General features: G+C 39.1%; 1 protein-coding gene across 16 annotated transcripts in view; it reads left to right on the forward strand.

The window, feature by feature from the left end:
- Positions 1-21,982, forward strand: part of LOC109408315 (solute carrier family 35 member F3) — a 277,247-nt gene that overhangs the window by 14,757 nt on the left and 240,508 nt on the right. The gene's annotated exons all lie outside the window — the stretch shown is intronic.

Here is a 21,982-nt window from a genome sequence, read left to right on the forward strand (position 1 = left end):
TTCGTTGAATTGAGTGTGAACATTACTGATACTTGTACAAGATTGGTCATCTGAAAACTTAGTCCCTTGAGTACCGCTAGCTGATTATGAGCTTCATTAGCGTGCATATTAGTATGGGACACACATCAAATTCTCGCTCCAGTCGACTTTTTCGATTCCATTTAGGTCCCATATCAACTGTACAAAATTTCAGCGCAATCGGTAAAACTATAATTTAGCGCAAGCGGTTCAAAGTTTGCATACGATTTACTATGGGAAACGTTACATTTTCAAACAAAAAATCCCAGAGCTTGCCCTTTGTCTCCTTAATTCAAATCGATCAACGCTTCTTGTAGGAAAATCATTTATGAAACTTTCCTTCGAAGACCGCAAAACAATTGGATGCTTGTGGAAAAAGTTATTGATTTATTACCGATTAGTGATCCAACGAACGGCTTTTTGTTTTGTATTATTAGCAGCACTGTAGCTGCTGCCTTGGTTGTTGCTGTTTCTGGGGGTGGTGATGCCTCCCGCCACCCCATGCAACAACGGCAGCAGCAGTGCTGCTGATAAAACAAAACAAAAAGCCGTTCGTTGGATCACTAATCGGTAATAAATCAATAACTTTTTCCACAAGCATCCAATCGTTTTGCGGTCTTCGAAGGAAAGTTTTATAAATGATTTTCCTACAAGAAGCGTTGATCGATTTGAATTAAGGAGACAAAGGGCGACCTCTGGGATTTTTTGTTTGAAAATGTAACGTTTCCCATAGTAAATCGTATGCAAACTTTGAACCGCTTGCGCTAAATTATAGTTTCACCGATTGCGCTGAAATTTTGTACAGTTCATATGGGACCTAAATGGGATCTAAAAAGTCGACTGGAGCGAGGATTTATTTTTTCCATACAAGCGTGTCCCATACTAGTGCATATGTTTGAAACACTGAATGATGCACAATGTGTTAACTTGATTATAGATAATGTGTTTGGAATGAGCACGAGCATGAGCATTGGTGACCGTACACTTCGTAGTTGCTACTCCGTGATTGACCAGAGCTAGCGGAATTGCACAGAGAATCAATAGATGGGGCTTGGGATTAGCGCACCTTCCTCAATGTACACGTTCCGAGAGCTCAAACTTTTTTGGGTCAATAACGGCGCCGGCCACGTCCTTACGGTCTACCGGGGAAGGAAAAGAATGTTAGTTTGACAACCGTTGCTACTAGAGGTTGTATGTACAGGTAATCTTCGATATAACGTACCCTCGATATAACGTACCCTCGATATAGCGAATTCGATATAACGTACATTTTGCTTCGATATAACGTACAACATTGAAAATTTTTATTTTTACCAGGAATAACCCTTAGATAAACTACGAAATCACTCAAATCAATGTTTTGTTGCAGCATTAGCCTTGTTACCCAGAATTAGTACAATTTGGGGAAACATTTAGTGTACGTTATATCGAAGCAAAATGTACGTTATATCGAAGCACAAAAAACGGAATGACTTTTTCGTGAAAACTCAAGTTTTTCATTATTGGTTTTCTGAATTTCACCGAAATCATTATTTGGGATTAATTTCACGTCGAATACATCAATACTAGCATAAACAATATTAAATTTTTCTCTGCTTCGATATAACGTACACTTCGATATAAAGTACAAAGAGAAAACTTTTTTGTACGTTATATCGATGAATACCTGTACTACTGGACCTTCCACAGTTGTCACGGGAAGGAGTTTATGTTAGTTGGCGGGATCAATAGTTACACAAATCAGGATTCGCTTTGGTAAGCGATGTAATGCATGTAACCGTGAGCATACACAAAACACATATACACAGAGTTGTGTCACCTCACAGTTAGGAAGAATGGTGAGTCCTTGAAAATTCTGAGTAGGAATCTAGAGAATGTCTTATGAAACGAAACAGATCTTGCGTCACCTCGCAATTTAGAGAACTGGTGAACCAATACGCAGTGATACTTGCCTCTGATACCATGGACTCGATACATTGAGACAAAACTCTGTGCCGACACCATCAGTGGCGGACCGCACAATTCAAGGGAAGAAATACTGAAACATATTGTAAAACAAAAACTGAGGTCAGCACCTTGAAGTGCCGGACTGTACAATAATATAGGGAAATTTCATTGAAAAAAAAATGTATTTAGCGAGAATTTTGGCCGAAGTAACGAACTTTACAGTGCTTGCTGCGTAAATTCTTGAAAGATTGATATAAGTAATATATACAAACTTTAATAAATAAATAATTAAAAAATATATACAAACAGAACTAGGTAGAGGAAGTGATAATTTGCAAGATGCAATTTTGGAAATTGACGAAAACAAAACACATGTCGACACTCATGGTGACGAACTATACAAATTCGATGAAAGAATATTGAACAGATACATACACATACATTAAAATTAGACACAGGCTATCATCTATTATGAATCAAGAAGTTAATGAAAATAGAGGCAATATAGAGGAGAGAAACAACAAGGAACAAACTCACCGGATTATCCCCTGCAGCACACCAGAAAGTCCCTCAGGCTATCACGCATGTTCACTCGTTCAAGCCACTCGCTGGATCTTACGTTTTCTAGCTACTATGTTAAAGTGCCCTTGATAACGCGCGACACGAACTCAATACCGAAACACAAAACAAAACAAAAAAAAACTTTTCCTCAACTATCCCAACGACCACGCGCGACCCGAACTCAATGTTGACTCTACCTCGGGCTCGGAAAACGACGACGCACATGACACAAACCAACACAGCGCGACATTTTTCTGCTGACTTTCGACGCCATCTCGAACACACTGAACTACTACGGGGAACCTATAGATAATGTGTTTGGAATAATGGAATAAACTTCAATATATCAAATTCATATTTGTCGCTTGTACCTATACATTAATTATGAATATTCATAATGTGAACCAAATTGGCAACTAAATTAAACCATATTCGCATACGGCTACGATTTACGTTTTCATTCATCTGCCGGGCACGTGATTCAATAGCTTTTTTACTGGAAGGTCAATCCCAACCACAATAGTCCATACGAATAAAACTGTGTAAAAGTCATCCCGAATAAAAAAATACAGTAGAAAAACCGAACGTTGTATTGTAACAGTACTATTTAAAATCATATTTTTACAATAGACACCACTGTAAAAATAAAAATACAAAAACAATAAAATGTAATGTAGAACCCAATACAGTATATTGTAAATAAGATTTTTACAATATACTGTACGGGTGGTTAAGTATCGTAACAATATAAAAAAATATTTTTCTCCATATATATTTTTTTGCAAAACCATACATTATATTGTAAATGAATTGTTATAAATACTGATACGTGGGTTTTAATAAACCGTACTTTGTATGGTACACATATGGTTTCAAACAATAAAATGTACCGTAAATATATTGTTTTCAATTGTAGTTTCACTACTGGTTATACATTCAATTAAATGGTTTTGGAATGATTCTCTTTTGTTATGTTGTATTGGTTTACATTACATAAACCATATAATGTTATATTATCTTGCCATTTTCCTCCTGTTAATGGCATCTTAGGCTTACTAGCATTATGAGAATGCGCTTTGGGAATTCTCCAGAGCGTTTTGGATAACCCTTCATATTGGATCGCCCACGTCGAAGTCTGAGTCGAGGTCTGAGTAGTCTCTGTTTGCATTAACAGTTGAAGCTTAGGCTCCCATGCCCCACCAGCCAGATAACTGGGTTTCGCAAACTAAGCATTATTTGTGGCAACACTTTGAGCGGCATGATGGAACTATGCCGAGCGCGCTAAGTATTATTAGACCACTAATGTAGTTGCATGAAGTGGGTGACGAGGTACATAAGTATCATTACAGCGTGCTTAACCGTTTTTGCAATATTGAGGCTCCAGTTTGACCAAAGTTTGAAATACACGGAGAAAACATAACAACTCATGAGAAAACTGTCAAGTTCGATTCAAGTATAAGTTAGGTTAAAAAGCGAACCCACAGACGAACCTATATTAGAATTTCTTTCAGTATTCAGTCCAGTCCATATGTTAAAGATGGCTCTACGATAAAGTACGTCAATCGTATTTCTCTCATCGCACTCTACATACCTAGTCCACCATATCTCTTGGATCTGCAGTTCTTAAGAGATCTGGTTTACTACTTATTTAAACATTTTAATGACTTTAAATTTATGATGATGATTAACCTGGGCTTGTTAGGGGAATATCCGTAAGTAAAAAAAAATCGCGTTAAGTACTGTTCCTTTGATTCTTAGTGGAATTCAATGGAACAGTACTTAACGCGAATTTCTTTTTACTTTTAAATTGATGTTTCAACTTATTCACTTTTTTTCTTTCCTTTCCTTTGCATCAAAAAAGTCACAAACATCAACAAAACAAAGCACGGAAAAAATCTAAAACTGAATAAATAATTAATAATGCACGGAAAAATAATGTTTCGAAAAATTGAATGGTTCAAACGTAAGAAAAACAGTATAATATATTGTTACATAAAAATCGAATGTAAATGTATAGTAGCTACAATGTGCGAAGCTTTTAGTGAACCATTTCATTACAATATACATTATTGTAGCTGGTACACTGTATGGTGCATGAATGGTTTTCACCAAACACCCTATGGTTAGTTTTTATCCGGGATCACTTAGATCTCTTTGAAGATTCACAGTGATTTGCTTCACGGCTTCACATATGTATTAAGCAATGAGTATTCACTCAGCATTATTCATTTTGCTTAATATCATGCATTGATCATCCATGCAGCTATGTCTCGTTCCGTGACCCCATTCTTGGGTTCCACTTGGTTTGGCATTGAAAAAAGTTCTGGAAGTTTTTCGAAAGCTTGCGAAAATGTAGAATGTATAACATTGCACTAAGGTCCAGGAACGCAAAATAGCCGGACAAAATTAATTACACCGAAATGAACCATTTCCGGCACATGATGCCTTCGACAAAGTTGATTGTAATAATCAGGGACATTGATTGTCAAGAATTTAGTAGATCGCAACTTATCCGCATAGGTGGCGCCTCCATCTTAGGGGCTGTTCATAAACCACGTAGAACAAAGTTTGGCCATCTTAGACCCAGCCCCCTCCCCCCTCGTAGACTTTTGATCATACAAAAATTTTGAAATTTGTATGGAGCGTAGACTTTGGCCAGACCCCCCCTCCCCCCAAAAAGTCTACGTGGTTTATGAACGACCCCACTTTTTAGTTTTACGTCCTAGAGCCTTCGCGTCTTCGGCAAAGTTGTTGATTTCGACAACATTTTCTAGAGGTATTTTGAAAATAAATTTAAATAGTTAAAAATCAGTTTCTTGAGCTTATTTTAGCGTTTTTATGCGACACCATGTGGATTTAAAATATTTTCTGACGCTGATGTGTCAAATATTAACTTTCGGACAGAACACATTCAAAATTGAAAAAAAATCAAAAAAATGGGGTAATTATTGTTAAATTACAATATCTCAAAAATAGCAACCTGAAATTTTCACCAAATACACACCAATACTAGGCAAACATCCCAAGTAATCATAATCAATAATATTTGGCCTCATATAGGCATTGGTAGTATTTTCAAGCTCTATTTCAGCACTGACAATGCAAATAAACTTATCATAAGCATTTGCAATACATAGAAGCCCTTGACCTGCATTAATGGTGCTGATAAGGCTGTATGCAGAGAAGCAATTGTTTAGCACTATATCAGCATTTTATGCGCATACATCAGAGCCTCTCCGTAGTTGAGGGCCCACAATTTCATGCACTTTTTTTTTTCATTTATTTTGATTACCATATGTTTGGCTGCGCTCCATGCACCTAGAAAGTTCGCCCGAAAAATCGGGCGAAAACAACTGACGTTTGTCCTGTTGCTGAATTATGGCACTTTTAGTGCAGTAGCTGGGCTTTTATTTCTGCATTTTCGCAACACGCTATTTCGCCTTTTCTGGCATTAACCCTCTAATACCCAACCCCGCCTTTAGACGGGGTATAGTTTGAGCATTTTTGTAACTTTTGTTTCGTGGAAAATCTTTTTTTTTTATATTTTTGGCTGATATTTAGGACTGTTTTGTATATCTCAAAATGGTTTTTAGTGTATTTGGAAGCGTATTTACATTTTTCAAAAATCATGGAAAAATTGATGTTTAAGTCACTTTTTAGAGGTCATTGTTTATTTTGTATTGAATCGCTACAATTTATATATTTTATTTTTTCTCAATCATTCTACCCTAGTTTAATAGTTTTAGGGAATCGAATACACTCTAAAATTATTTTCCTTAAAATTACACGGGAAATAAAATTTTATATGAAAAAAAATTAAAATAAAAATATTTCAACAATAATCATAAAATCTCAAAATGTTTTCATCTTAAAAAATCCGTACCCCAAATAGGCTTCCAGGAAAAATACCAAAGTGTGGGGATGTTCAAAAATAAAAATTAGAAAAATCAAAAACTGAAATTCACGAAATCGAGAATTAAAAAGAATCATCTTCCAAAACATGTTTAAATCGATTTTAGATGACGAAAAATGATATTTAGATCAAAATCAAAAATTTGGGTATTAGAGGGTTAAATTAGCATTATATCTGCATTTGAAGCAAGAATGCATCAAATGATTGCATTATATTGTAACTATGCCGCTTCTTAGTGCGGACTGGTTACTTTATAAAAAATTTGAAGAGGTTTATTTTGGTGTTTTTGAGATATTTGTTCTTTAGTATTAGTATTAGTATTAGTGAAGGTGGTGTCAGCGTCTAACTTTTGACCGTGACACTATAGAGAATTGGTTCCTTCGAGAAACTAGTTTGTTTTGACAAAATAAACAACTCTTTATAGACGCCAAAATTCCATGGCCTACTGTTTTCGGGTTATTATAAGAAAAGTATTATTGATGTTTTTTGTAATTGTAATTGAATTGATCAATCATACGTAAACCATCCTGTACATTTATCGGGTCAAGGAAACTGTGGAGTATATGCACAGTATGAACTACATCTGTCAATAAATCAAAAATAGTAGGCCGTGAAATTTTAACGTTTATGAGAGAGATGTTTATTTTACTCTCATATTCCTTTGCAACTGGGCCTCTCAATAGGCCTTTTCATGTCCGTGAATGTATTTGTTTACAAAAGTTAAACAACAGCTGCTAACACAATCTGTCATCTCCATAGAATTGGCCTAATCAGAAGACGTTTAAAATCAGCTGATTTTGTGGGCCTTTGACAGTACTCCTATGAAAATGACAGTCCAGCGTTTGTGCCTTTGTTCGGCAGTTGTAAACAGTGGCATACAATTAACTGTCAACTGAAAAGGTCTATAACCGTCAAAGTCCCAAAAAATCAGCTGATTTAAGACGCTAAATGAAAAGGCCAATTGTTATCGATGTGGAGGTTAATTTATTTCTACAAATATTAGTGTTGATGAACCACCACTAGGGTGTTTATCAAGTTTGATGAGTAAAGCCACTAAAATTTTCGATGGGCCCAACTCGTGCTTCATTCACCATAAATCATGGCTTAGGCTCAGGTCCAACTTTCAGCGAAATCCGATAGCTTTGGATCAGTTTACTATTTCCGACATCGTTTTTCGTCACATCCATGACTTTGTTGTTTTGTGGTTCAAGATAAATAGTCTATTTAACGAAACGACAACAGTCAGTGTTGATATTGATATTAACACTCACGGGCTTGGGCGCAACCTCCTGTCAAATTTTCATTCATGAAATGAGCGATCAGCTGATCCGAAACGTCTCGTAAAATGGCTCATTGGAGCCCCGCATGAGTAAAATGCAAACATCGATGTTTTTAGCTGATTGCTACTCCGTGATTGACCCGAACCAATGACAGTTGACAACTGAATAATTCTGGAGCAACATTTGAAAAGGGCTCAAGAGGTCTTGTGTCTTTTTTCTAAAACGCTCCGTAGGGCATAACAGCAGCCCGCCCACGCAAATGAACACCGTTATCCGAAAGATCGATGTTTGCTCTATCTGATAACGGTCTTAGTTTTTGTGAATAAGCTGAGGGGGGCTCAGGAGCGACGTGTGAAGTCATTGTTTACCAATGCTTGTATGCCCTTTTCAAATGTTGCTCCAGAATTGACTTAGAGTGGCCAGCATTCTCACTGTGCACGCTTCAGAGACGGTACAATAATAGCGCCGGCTACGTCCTTGCAGTCAGGTTGGGAGAGGGAAAGAATATTAGTACCAACCTTCGTTTACCGCAGTGACTCCACCTAAGGCTGCAGGAAGAAGTGCGTTAGGGAAGATATCTTTCAGTCTGGATTCACTTTGATAAGGGGCCATTCATAAACCACGTGATCACGAGGGGGGGGGGTCTGCCGAAAGACCACGAAAAGCCACGGAGGGGGGGGGGGGGTCGGTTGTGACCAAACCACGTGTTTTTTTTTATTTGGTATTTTATTTTTCCTGTCTTTTGCAAAAGCATACAATCAATTTTTATTTAACTGACTATGCTGATTTTTCCTGTCCACAGCATGAACAATTGTGTTGTCCATTTAGAGTCCGTACAAACAAACCACCTGTATCATAGAAAGAAAAAAAAAATAACATAGGGAAAGGTCGAGCATTGAGAATAAAGACGTTTAGTGCACTTTAGCCTTCCGTCAGTCGAGCGGTTGGCTACCACAGCTAATGCAGAGTACTTAAAGGAGATTTTTTCAACGTGTTGTACAAAATGCAGGCTGATAAGAAAATGCAAAGAAACTTTTTCTTTTATTTTGGATACCTTTCCGGTTTTTTCTTATGAATACTTGAAATTTACATAATCCCAGCTAATTTGAGTACATGTTTACAAGGTTCGGTCAGGGACAAGTTCCAGATTGCCTAAAATTCCATATCACTTTCTAGTAGAAACAAAATAATATGAATTGAATTCAGGACTGACGCCGCTAACCGCTCCGCCTTGAAGCCCACGCAGGTGTCCCCGAAGGATTTCCAGAAGGAATTTCCAAAAGATTTCCAGGACGAATCTCCAGAGGATTTTCAGGAGGAAATTCAGAAGGATTTGCTGGAGAAATCCTCTATTAAATGCCAAGAGGAATCCCCTAAGAACCTCCAGGTGGAATTTCAGAAGGATTTTCAGGAACAATCCCCGAAGAAGTTCAGGCGTAAGTCCAGAAGGAAATGCACTAAAAAAATCCTGCGTGATTATTGTAGGAAGTCTATGAGACATACATCAAGGAATCTCTGGAGGGATGCCTAGAAGGAAATTCTGGAGAACATCTAGAAGAATTTCTGAAGGAATCCCCGACGGCACTTCTGGAGAAATCCTTGATGTAATTCCTGGAGGCATTCCTGAATCGTACTGGAAAAATCTCCGCAAGATTCCCAGGTGCAATTCCTGGAAGAATATCTAAAGGAACATCTGGAGGTATCCCTGAAGAAGCATCTGGAGAAATCCCTGAAACTCCTGGAGGCATCCTTGAATCCTCCTGGAAAAATCTGTGAAGATCATCCTAGAGAGATCCCTGAAGGAACTCCTGGAGAGATCTTTGATGAAACACCTGCAGGAATCTCTAATAGAAATTTTAGACGAATCCTTGAAGGAAGGTACTTCTGTAGGAATACCTGAGGGAACTTCTGAAGGAATCTCTGATGAACCTCTTGAAGGAATCCCGGAACGGAACTACGGGGTAGTGCCTGTAGGTATTCTAGGTAAAATCCCTGGTTGTATTCCAGGAGGGATACTTGCAGAAATTCTTGGAGAGATTTCAGAAAGAACAGTAGGAATCATTGATGGAACTTCTGGAGGTATCCCGGAATGCTCCTGGAAGAATATCTGAAGGAACTCCTGGTAATTTCTTTGAAAGAACTCCTACACAGATCCCCGAATGCATTTCTAGATAGATTCCTAAAGAAACACCAGGAGAAATTGCGGATTGGAACTCTGGCGAAAGCACTGATTGGAATTCTGTGGAGAACCGTTTTCACGGATACCTGAAGGAACTCCTGAAGGAATCTCTGAAGAAACTACTGGACTAATCCTTGAAAAAACTACTGTTCTAATTCTTGGATTTCAGAAAAAAAAATCCTGAAGAAACTCCTAGGCAAATCTCTGAAGAACCTCCTACCTTCTATAGGAACTTCTGGAGTAATCCCTGATGGATCTCCTGGAGTAGGGTGGGACTAATTTCAAAAAATCTCTCCGATATATGATTTCTCAAGTGGAAAGTGATCTACTAGTTGAAATAAGTCAGCTGTACAAAAATGAGCGATTTCGGTTGATATTTAGGGGTGGCGCAAAGGGTTCAAGTGAAATTTTTGCTAGAACAAACTTTCAAAAATCATTTCAAATTTAATTTTCAAACTTATTTTTTCTAGACTAAATCGGTGATTCTAGAACCCAATTGGGCCAAATTTGTGCTCAAAATTGCGATGTCTCCACTGGTTTCCGAGATATTTGAGAAAAATGTCATATTTTGGTACCAAACCCAAAAAATACTGAAAAACGAAATTTTTTTTCAAATATCTCAGAAACCAGAGATATCGCAATTTTGAGCACAAATTTGGCCCAATTGGGTTCTAGAATCACCGATTTAGTCTAGAAAAAATAAGTTTGAAAATTAAATTTGAAATGATTTTTGAAAGTTTGTTCTAGCAAAAATTTCACTTGAACCCTTTGCGCCACCCCTAAATATCAACCGAAATCGCTAATTTTTGTACAGCTGACTTATTTCGACTAGTAGATCATTTTCCACTTGGGAACTCATATATCGGAGAGATTTTTTGAAATTAGCCCCACCCTACTCCTGGAGGCATCCCTGAATCCTCCTGTGAGAAACTCTGCAGGAACTTCTGGAGCAATCCTTTAAGGTGCTCCTTTTGGAATAGTTGAGAGTTCTTCTGAAGGAATCCCTGATGAAAATACTAGAGACATCCTTAAACCCTCATGGATGAATCTCTGATGGAACTAGTAGAGAGATCTCTGAAATAACTCCTGAAGAAATCTAAAGGAACTTCTGGATAAATTCCTGATTGCAATTTTAGGAGGAATCTTGGAACTCTTGGAAGAATCTCCCAAAAAACTCATATTGATATCCCTGTAGAATTTTCTGGAGGAATCCCTGATGGATCTATGTATCACTTAGCCCACAATTAAACACAACGATCAACGAGCCATTCGCAATCGTTTCGAAACGACAGATGACTACTGAAGAGGTAGATGGTCGCAAATGACTTTGTATGCCTTGAATACCTATATCTCATACAGTACTACGATGCTGAACCCAGTGTTCCTTCAGTATATCAGCTAGTATGAGGGGCGGGTGCTCCGGGTCAAGTAAAGATATCTGCAGTTCCACAAACCGAGTAGTTTCCAATCGCAGTCCATTTTCGGTTGTTGGGGTCATCGTTTCACTCATTTGATGTTCATAAACTACATATGTGACAATGGTTTTAACACATACAAGTTGATGCATGGAAGATGACAGAACACAAAAAGACATACAACATTTGATTTCCATCCTAGCTCACCTTTGTAGATGAATGACCCATAACTATCGTAAAAAGCGGCTGTTCTTTTAGTTCTTAATTCTGCTCTGCTTTGTTCGAAGATGAGCAAGAGAACATCATTGGATGAAATTGCAAATAATTGGTACAATTAACTCCGGCTTGACCCTTTCCGATGGACACATCTATGTTCGACTTCCGGAGATTACCCGCAAATAAGCGTTGTAATTGAACGGTACTTGTTACATCTGCCAACATGCCGAAAATTTTCGCCGATCATTAGCATCATTTTCAAATTACATTAGCGAAAAAGTTTCATGCCTCAGCAATGCTATTTATGCATTCAATTCATCAATTTTCATGTAAATTTTAATGGTTGTTCGCAATTATTGTATTAACCTTGCCGCTCGTGTAACACTTGCCATTTTCCAATCAAGTGCAAACCGCCCAAAACCACACCTCTTTCTCACGTCTCCCTGTGGTGCAGTCTGTCTTCTCATCTTGATTGCAATGGCCCGGTCGATTATGAGTGATAATTCTCAACTCCTTAATTTTTCTCCGGCTGTGCTGCTGCTGCGAAACAGAAAAGCAACGAAGAAATGTGCAACAGATCCCCAAATCCAAAACATCCAACTGGTGGTGGTAGCGCTGTCCGTTTCGTATAATGCACCCCATCGTTGCATAATTTAGCAAGTGCTCATCATCATCTCTAGGTCGTCTCCGGTTCGCTTGCGAGTTCGCACATCCAAGCGAAGGCGACGGGCACCGTTTGTTTGTAGGTAAGGAAGGTACTTCAAACACATCCGGACAAGACAAAACGGCTGATTGCTCCATCACCGACCGACCGGAAGAGAAGCGCTCCACCAACGAACGGACGGGACGGTTGCATTTGCAGCGTGCTTCTCATCATCCCATTAGTGCGCTTCGTCCCTTCTACGTCGTCGTCGTCGTCACAACGTGCCGGCACGATCCTCGCGAATCAAAGGAATCTAGGTCAATTGGCAATAGACAGCTACCCTCTCCGGGCCGGGTGGTACATAGGTACCTTCAGCGTCAGCAGGCTAATGGAGCCATTGCTCCAGCAGGGTTGGCGGAAATGAGCCATCCCCGTTCCGTCCCTACCACAGCTGAACAACGAGTTTATTAATCATGATGATGGCTAGTGGGATGCGAAACGGTGGTGCCTTTTCATCCCAGCTGACGTTGAATGAAGAGTAGCTGGACTGGTCGGTGTCGGTGGTTTGTAGTCCTGTTGCGCTTTTCGTCATCATTTATTCCGACAAATTTGAGCTTTGACGAGTGCTATTTGCTACACAAAAGCTATATTCATTCATTCATTTACCGTGGAGCGGACCTGGTGTGGTGGTTAGAACACTTGACTACCACGCCGAGGACCTGGGATCAAATCCCATTCCCGAAAAACTCACAAAAAGTGAGTTCTTCCTTCGGAAGGGAAGTCTAGTTTGGGTTCCGAGATGAACTAGCCTAGGGCTAAAAATCTCGTTAATACAGATAAAAAAACTGAACGACTTTTATTTCAAGAATCTATGACAGAATTTTCGGAGAAATTCCTGGAGAATTATTTGAACAAATTCCTAAAAAAAATCTTAAGTAATTCCTGGTAAAGTTTCGAAAGAGACCTATAGAAATCTACCTAAAAGAGTTCTTGGAGATTGTTTTTGGAGAAAATCATGAGGGAATATCTGAAGCAAGCCCTCCAGAAATTTCTTAAAAATCTCTCAAACAATTTCTGAAAAAAAAAAAATCACAATAGAAGTTACTGAATGAAACCTTGGTAGATTTTTGGAATACTTTCTGAGGGAATTTATGGATTAATTTTGGAAGAAACCCATATAAGGATTCCTTGGATTTGGAAACCTTGGATAACATTATAGAGGAATCTGACAAGGATCTTTTGAAGCAATCTCCAAGGAAATTTCCAAAATAATCCCTGGAAGAGCTTGTGAAGGAAACTTTGCTAAAATTGCTGAAAGAATCTGTGGAAGATTTTCTAAAGAAATCCGAGGCGAAACTTGTGGAGATACCTTTGATTTTCAAAAATAATCGCTGAAAGCAGTTCCTAATGAATCCTTGGATAATTTTCTTGAAGAAGTAGGGATACCTGAAAAATTCATTAAGGAATTTTAAAGGAAACCCATAGAAGCTTTTTCAGTGGAATTTTCGGAAAAAAATCTGGAGGATCCTCTAAAAAAGTTCAGACGGAAATTCTGAAGCGAATAATAGAATATGTTCTTAAGAACTTTCAAAGAAATAATCCGTGAAAGACTTCACAAAAGAAATTCTTGAAGAGTTTTCTAATGGAATCTATGGAGCAATATCGGAAGGATTCCAAGAAAGGTTTTATAAAAAAAAAATCCTAAATTAATTATTATTTTCTAGAATTTAGAGAAAATTCTAAATGAAACTAAGAATGTTCTAAAGGAACAGTGGATAGAAAAATGAAAGATAATTTCAAATTTTCCGTAAAAGTGCTTTTTTACACCTATTTGGAATATTCACAAGTACATTTTTTTTCGTGAATTACTGAACGAGCAAGCTCTTCCCATACCTGGGTATATCAGAAAGCCGGCTCCAGAGGCACGCTATCCTGCATTTGGGACCTTTGTCCCTTTACCCAAGTTCCATATATTATTATTACTTTATTATAGAGATTTTCAGCTCTAGGCTGGTTCATATGTAGCCATATTTTAGGCGCTCCTCAGTCGTTTACTGAAAATACAAAAAAAAAAAATCCTCTAATCCACCGAAAAAATCACCTATGCAAAATTCCTACATCCAGTGGGACGAAAACAATTCTAATTTCACTGAGAAGCTATTTTTTATTCGTGGCTCAAAAAAAAAAACAAAAGACAAAGCACTATATACTACATGTTTTGAACTTTATTAGCACTATGCGCCATCTAGTGGAGTCGCTGTTCCCAGATAGTTCTCTACTCGTTGAACAACTTTGCTGAAAACGGCATACTTGTAGCTCATCTTGACTTACGTGTTTGAACTTTTTTATACTGGGTGCCATAAATTGGATACCATAAACTCAAATAGTTCTAAGCTTGATTAACAACTTTTCCGAAAACGACATCATCCTATCTCATCAAGATTCTGAGATATGTATAATAATAATTCGAATATTATTGATACCGGCGCGGCCTAGCGGGTGAATCTTGAACCAAATTTGTCGTTGCAAGAGAGTTCTTAGCCTGATGAACAAATTTGCCGAAGATACTATTGTTTTACCTCATCGGCATCTTAAGGTGAAACCTTGGGGCGACGTGGAATGATAAAAACTAAAGCATATGTCCGTCATTATCGAACAGCAAAGTTTTGAGTTTTGTGGTACTTTTCTTTCAAGATCGAAGAAGAAAACAAACACCTTTTCTACCACAAACTTCCCTTAAATTTTTATCTCAAACTTTCCTGTTTCAAAATACTAGCTGCGCTTCTCAAGCTCTGTAAGAAATTTCGTCCATACAACAATAGTATACGAAAAATCTATCAGCTTTTTAGTGGTACCATCAAAATCTTCTTCAGAAATACCCGGAAAACATAGGGAATACGTTATCATCTGTTTATATAGACAAGATGTGTCGTTCTTAGTTGATTTTAGTCTTTTGCATTGCGGTCATTTTTGACCCAAACCGTACACTACGCCATAGGGCCGTTCTCAACGTAATGCAAAAAAGGTCAATTGGTACAAAAAAAACAGATGCTTCGCCAATAGGCTTGGTATACACTTTCCGACAAAACCCAAATCCATCAATCGGGAATCGTTCAAGCAGAACTTTGCGGTAACGCCAATTTTCCGACTGTCGAAGGCAGAACGGCTCTTCTCTACTCCCCAGTGTGAAAACTGGAATGCGACACAATGGGTCCCTACAAATCCCTCCCACGGGTGCACACATCTGTCATGCTGGATTCAGTAGATATAGTATAATCTGAACATCTAGCATAAAGTTAAATCACTGAGCTCACAATAGAAAAAAACATCTTATTTGGTTGCACAATCTATTTACTATTTCAATATCAGACAGAGGCATGTAGAGTTGGCTCTTCCTAGTAGTACTTCCTACCATCAGGAATTATAATAAAACCACATAACATAAGTGGAACTCTGACTCATAAAGTTGAAGCCTTTTCGATTGTGTGAGCTGGTATAGAGGACACCGAAATGTCAATACCATGTTTTATACCATACAGTTTTTCAACATGACTTCACAGATCTAGACTGGCAACACGTGGAAATTATAATAAAACATAAATTGTTACGAAACTTTATAAAGTTTGGTCTAAAATACATTTGTCTAGTTACAAATAAAAACGGAAATCGATATGTGGTACGTAGAACGTGGATGTGTTTTTCCGTAGATTTTAATCATTTTATGACAAAATGGTAAGTGGGTTGCCAGCAACAAGCTTTGCACATGTCCCCGCAGACAATCTATGTTTCTGTGATCTTTTCTAAAACTGGACTACTGCTTGGATCAGATGTTTATTGTTTATCAATATCAATGACAGTTTGTTGCCTTCTATACTAGATATACCAGTACCGCGTGCTGGAAAAAAGATACAACTTTTTCCTTCGTTCTGACTTATTGAGTTCCACTTATGTTATGTTGTAAAACCTCCATGAGTCTATATTAAGGCTTTTTACGGCATCATTAGCATCAGCAGCCATACTGGATATGTGGCTCGAAATTTCAAAGTGATAATTCTTTCCCACCAAAGCGAATATTCGTTTGTATGTATGCTCACTCGCAGTGATGATACTTTTTCTGCTGCGTTGCGGCAAAAATGACAGTTTCGTATCACTTTAGAAACGCGAGGCAAACAATCATTGAAAAGCAAAAAGTCAACGATTCGTTTGTAAGCTTAGTGATCCATCATGACACCTTAACAGGACCATCAACTAATGCAAACACCTAGGCCTAGGGCATGAGTATCCTTCTTCAGCTTACACAGTTAGTCGCGTATGGTAACTTTTACCAAACTCTCAACTGCTGAGCGCTCGGTAATGGTTTTTTTTCTGAAGTTCTGTAAAAAATACCAAATTTCGGTCAAATGTTTTCGTTTATCAATCAAATTCTTTCGAATTTCATTAAAGTGGCAAATTTTGGAAGTATATCAACATCGCTAAAGAAGCCAATTACCCGAAAATGTCTACATGGCTTTGGCTTCCCCACGAATACAACGGGAATATTCCTTGGAATTTCTCTATGATTTTTCTGGAAATAACTACATAAATTATCGGAGAATTTCATCCACAATTTCTATGAAATTTAGATAATCTCTGTTTCCTTTAATTTGAGAGTCTATGCATGCCAAATCATACTTGATAGAATTATAGTCGATAAACCAAATTTACTTCGGAAGTTAACCAAGCATTAATGAACAGTTCTCTCCAGGGTTTCCCAGGTATGTTTCCAGGATCTTCCCGAGTTCCTCGGGTATTCATCCGGGAATTCTTCGGAAATTACTCCAGAATACCCTCGTGAATACCCCCAGAAGATCCCCAAGAAGTCATCCTGGAGTTCCTCCAGCAGTTCCTCCAAGAGGTCCTTGGAAATTCCTCCAAAAGAACCTAGAGGCAAGACACTGCGCAATCCGGAGCAACTCTCAGCAATCCTGAGCACCTTTTTTTTTGTTCGAATTCATTCAGAAACGTCCCTACGAAGCGGAAAATCGGGCAGGACTGCTCAATATTTCACTGCTATCAGGCAACACTTCGGGAAAACCAGAGTGACCCTGAGCTATCCAGAGGAATTCTGAGTAACACTTCGAAAACAGAGTTACTCTCGCTGTATCTGTCTTGCCCCTAGAGAAGATCCTCGGAAAACCCTTCAGGAGATCATCGATAATTTATCCAAGAGATCATCGGGAACTCCTTTGGAAGATCCTCGGGAATTCTTCCTGGAGATCGTCGGGAATTCCCCCATAAGTTTCTTGAGAATTTCTCCACGAATTCTTCGAGAATTTTTTTTGGAGTTCCTGCAGAATTGCTCCAGGAGTTCCTACGATTTTTTTTTTGTTTTGTGTAGAGAAATTTTACCCTGAAGGGGCATTCGTCTCTACACGGAAATTCTTCCAGAAGTTCTTCGGGAATTCCTCGAGGAGATCCTCGGGTACCCTTCCAGAAGGGCCTCGAAAAATCCTCCACGAGTTCCTCAGCAGTTCGTCCAGGAGATCCATGGTGGGCCTCCAGGAAATCCGTGAGAAATCCTCCAGAAGATCATCGGCAATTCCTCCAGGAGTTCCTCAGGAATTCCTCCAGGAGAGGCTCGGGAATTCATCCAAGAGATCCTCTGGAATTCCTCTAGGAGTTCATCAGGAATCCCTTCAGGAAATTGTTTGTGTTTCTCGAGAGTTCTTCTAGCAGTTCGTCGGGAATTCCCTCTGGAGTTACTCGGGAATTTCGCCAGAAGTGAAGTGTTGCTCGGGAAACCCTCCAAAAATTCCACAATAATTCGAGAATTTCTCGAAGTTTTTCCCGGCAGTTCCTCGGGAATTCTTCTAGGTTCCCCGGAAACCTACTCCAGGAGTTCCTGAAAAATTACTTGAGAATCTCCTCAAAGTATTCCCAAGAGAATGCTAGAGGGGTTCTCGAGGAGCTCCTGGAAGAATTCCTAAGTAGCTCCTAGAGAAATTCCCATGGAACTCATTTGGGAATTCCCGAGGAACTGCTGAAGGTATTCCCGCGAATCTTCTGAAGAGATTCCTGGAAGAATTTCCAAGGAACTCCTGGAAGAATGCCCAAGGAACTCCTGGAGGAATTCCCGAGAAATCCCTTGGGGAATTCCCGTGGAATTCCTAGAGGAACTCTCAAGAAACTCCTGAAGAAATTCTCGCAAACTCTTAGGGGATTTCCAAAAAAACTCCTGGTGGAATTTTCGTGGAACTCCTGAAGGAATTTCCAATGAATTCCTGAAAAAAAAAAATTTCGAGAAACCCCTAGAGGAATTTCAAGGAATTATCGAGGAACTCCAAAAGGAATTCTTGAGGAACTTTTGAAGGAATTTTCGTCAATCTCCTCGAGAAATCCCCAGAGAACTCCTGAAGAAATTCTCTAGGAACTCCTTGAGATAATATCCGAAAATCACTTGAAGAGATTCCCGAGGAACTCCTGGAAGAATCTCCGAGGATCTCGTGGAGAAAATCACAAACAACTAATTGAAGAATTCCCGAGGAACTTTTGGAGGAATTCCCGAAGAACTTTTGGAAAAATTTCCAAGAAACTCCAGGAGGTATTCCCGAGGAACTCCTGGAGGGATTCCAAGGAGAAATATCCTAAGAAGTTCTGAAGGAATTCCAGAGGATCTTCTAGAGAAATTTTCAAGAAATTCCTGGAAGAATTACCAAGGAAATACTGAAGAAATTCTGTGCAAACTCTTGGAGATTTTCAGGAAAAACTCCCGAGAAAATCATAGAGTTCTCGAGGAACTCCTGCAGGGATTCCGAGAAACTCCTGGAGGAATTTCCTAGGAACTCCTGGAGGGGTTGCCGAGTATTTTCTAGAGAGAGGGATTCCCAAGGAACTTCTGAAGGAATTCCCGAGCAACACTTGAAGAAATTCTCGGCAAACTCTTGGAGAAATTCCCAAAAAAAATCCTGGAGGTACACCCAACCCGAGCAACTTATGTAGGTGTTCTCGAGGAAAACCAGGAGGAATTGCGAGGAACTCCTGAAGGAATTTCAATGGGAAAATCTGGAGGAATTTCCAAGGAACTCCTGAAAAAAATCTCAGTAAACTTCTGGAATTCGAGAGAATTTCCTGGAGGAATACACGAGGAGTTATTGGAGGAATTTCCGAGAAACACCTGGAAAAATTCCCGAGAAACTCTTGAAGTAATCTCTGGAGGAATTTGTGATGAAAACTATGGAAGCATTCTCGTGGAATATTGGGAGGGATTCCCGAGAAACTACTGGAAATCTCAACAGGCTTTCTTGGGCAAATTTTCGGACAAATCTGCGGGAAATTCTGGACGTATCTGTTTGAAACTCAAACGAGGTTTTTGATAAACTAGAGGAGAATACCCCTAGGAATACCCATATGAATCTCTAGGGGAAACTCTGAAAATCTATTAATATAACGTCTGTCAGAATCTTTGATGGCATTGAAATAAAAGTCCTTGAATGAAATGAAAAATGATATGAACAAATATTTGATTGTTCTGGAAGTTATTTTGAAAAATTTATGGAATGTGTTGGTCACTAATGGTATCTTTATATGACATATTTGGTACAACCTGATCAGAAGAAAATTCCAAAATAGTACCAAGATATGGTAGTCCGATGGGGAATTTATGCTACCGCATATCCACTTCATGGATTAAGTATTACTAACCAACCACAGAGTCAGCACGATGATCCCGTTACACGTTAACTCCCACATGGGATTTGCCAGTTTTCCTTGCACTATATCATACAGTTCAACTAAATTATACCGAAGGGCGTTGACATCTCAACAGTATTCAAATAGAAATCAAAATCATTTGAGTCGGATTGATGAGCCGTCTTTTGCCTTTCTCGTATACTAAGTATACTGGAAAGGCTATATGTCCACTCCAAAAATGACTTTTTGATAAAAGGCCCGGAGAGTCGAGTCACATATACCAATCAACTCAGCTCGTCAAATTGAGGTGATGTCTGTGTGTATGTAAGTATGTGTGTATGTGTACAAACAAACTTATGTCACTTTTTGGCAGTAAATCTCAGTCGATTTTAATGACCGATGGTTCATTCGACGGGGAATCTGGTCCCATTGTTTCCTATTGAAAATGGTTCGGATTGGTCCAGCCATTCCGGAGTTATGGCCATTTAGGTGTTCCGAACCGGTACCCCAAGAAGGGGTCAGATATGAAAGTGCACAAACCCATGCATGCGACACACCAAACCACGGCATTTTCGATACCCTGATGAACGGTAAGAAGGAAAATAGCCTCACACCATATCTGAACCGGTATTGTACCGCAACCGGTTCCAGGTGTCCCGTCGGAAATGTAAAAGTAAATCAAACCCATTTATGCGACTTACAAAACTGCGGCTTTTCCGATATCCTGATGAACGGAAAGCGTGAAAATAATCTCTAACTTTATCTGAACCGCTTGTGTTCCGGAACCGGTTTCGGGTGTCCCGCCAGAAGTGACCAAATATAAAAATGAACCAAACCTATGCATGCGACACATCAAATCGCGGCTTTTTCGATAACCTGGAATGGTAAGAAAGAAAATAGTCTCAGACCATATCTGATCCGGCAGTGTTCCGGAATCGGTTCTCGGTGCTCCGGTGATTTTTTTCAAATGTAAAAATGAACCAAACCCATGCATGCGACATATCAAATAGCAGCTTTTTGGAAAAGCTTATGAACAGCTAGTAAGAAAATAGTCTCAGACCATATTTTGGACAATCGGTAATGTTTGGGAACCAGCTCCGAGTGTCCCACCGAAATTGGCCAAATATAAAAGTGAACCGAACCCATGCGATACATCAAATTGCGGCTTCTTCGATGACATGATGAATGGTTTGCAAGAAAATTGGCCTAGACCTCATTAAAACAACCGGCAGTGCTCCAGAATTGGTTCCGGGTGTCCTGCAGAAAGTGCCTGTATATAAAAATGAACCAAATCTATCACATCAAATAGCTCCTTTTCCGACAGCCAAATGAAAAAAAAGTCTCATACCGTACTTGAGACAACCGGCAGTGTTCCGGATCCTGTTCCGGGTGTCCCACCGGAAGTGACCAAATGTAAAAGTGAACCAAACCCATGCGACACGGCTTTTTTGATAACCTGATGAACGGTTTGCAAGAAAATAGGCTCAGACCGCAATAGTGACTACCGCTATTGTTGTAGAACCAGCGTTGGTTCGCCGGAAATACGAAAGTGAACAAAACCGGTGCATTGTAAGATAACAAAATCTTGACAAAACTAAAGCAATATCATCAAATCACACCTTTTCATTTTTCTGAGGTGTAACTATACAATAGAACGGTTCAACGAATTAAAATTTATTCGCAACAACTCCGGTTTCGGGTGTCCCGCCAGAAGTGCCCAAATATAAAAGTGAACCAAACCTATGCATGCGACACATCAAATCGCGGCTTCTTCGATGACATGATGAATGGTTAGCAAGAAAATAGGCTTAGACCACATTAAAACAACCGGCAGTGCTCCAGAATTGGTTCCGGGTGTCCTTCAGAAAGTTCCTAAATATAAAAATGTACCAAACCCATCACATCGAATAGCTCCTTTTTCGATAGCCAAATGAAAAAAAAAAGTCTCAGACCGTATTTGAGGCAACCGGCAGTGTTCCGGATCCTGTTCCGGGTGTCCCACCGGAAGTACCCAAATGTAAAAGTGAACCAGACCCATGCGACACGGCTTTTTTGATAACCTGATGAACGGTTTGCAAGAAAATAAGCTCAGACCACAATAGTGACTACCGCTAGTGTTGTAGAACCAGCGTTGGTTCGCCG

The sequence above is a fragment of the Aedes albopictus genome, chromosome 1 (genome assembly GCF_035046485.1).
Source record: "Aedes albopictus strain Foshan chromosome 1, AalbF5, whole genome shotgun sequence".
Classification (NCBI taxonomy): domain Eukaryota; kingdom Metazoa; phylum Arthropoda; class Insecta; order Diptera; family Culicidae; genus Aedes; species Aedes albopictus.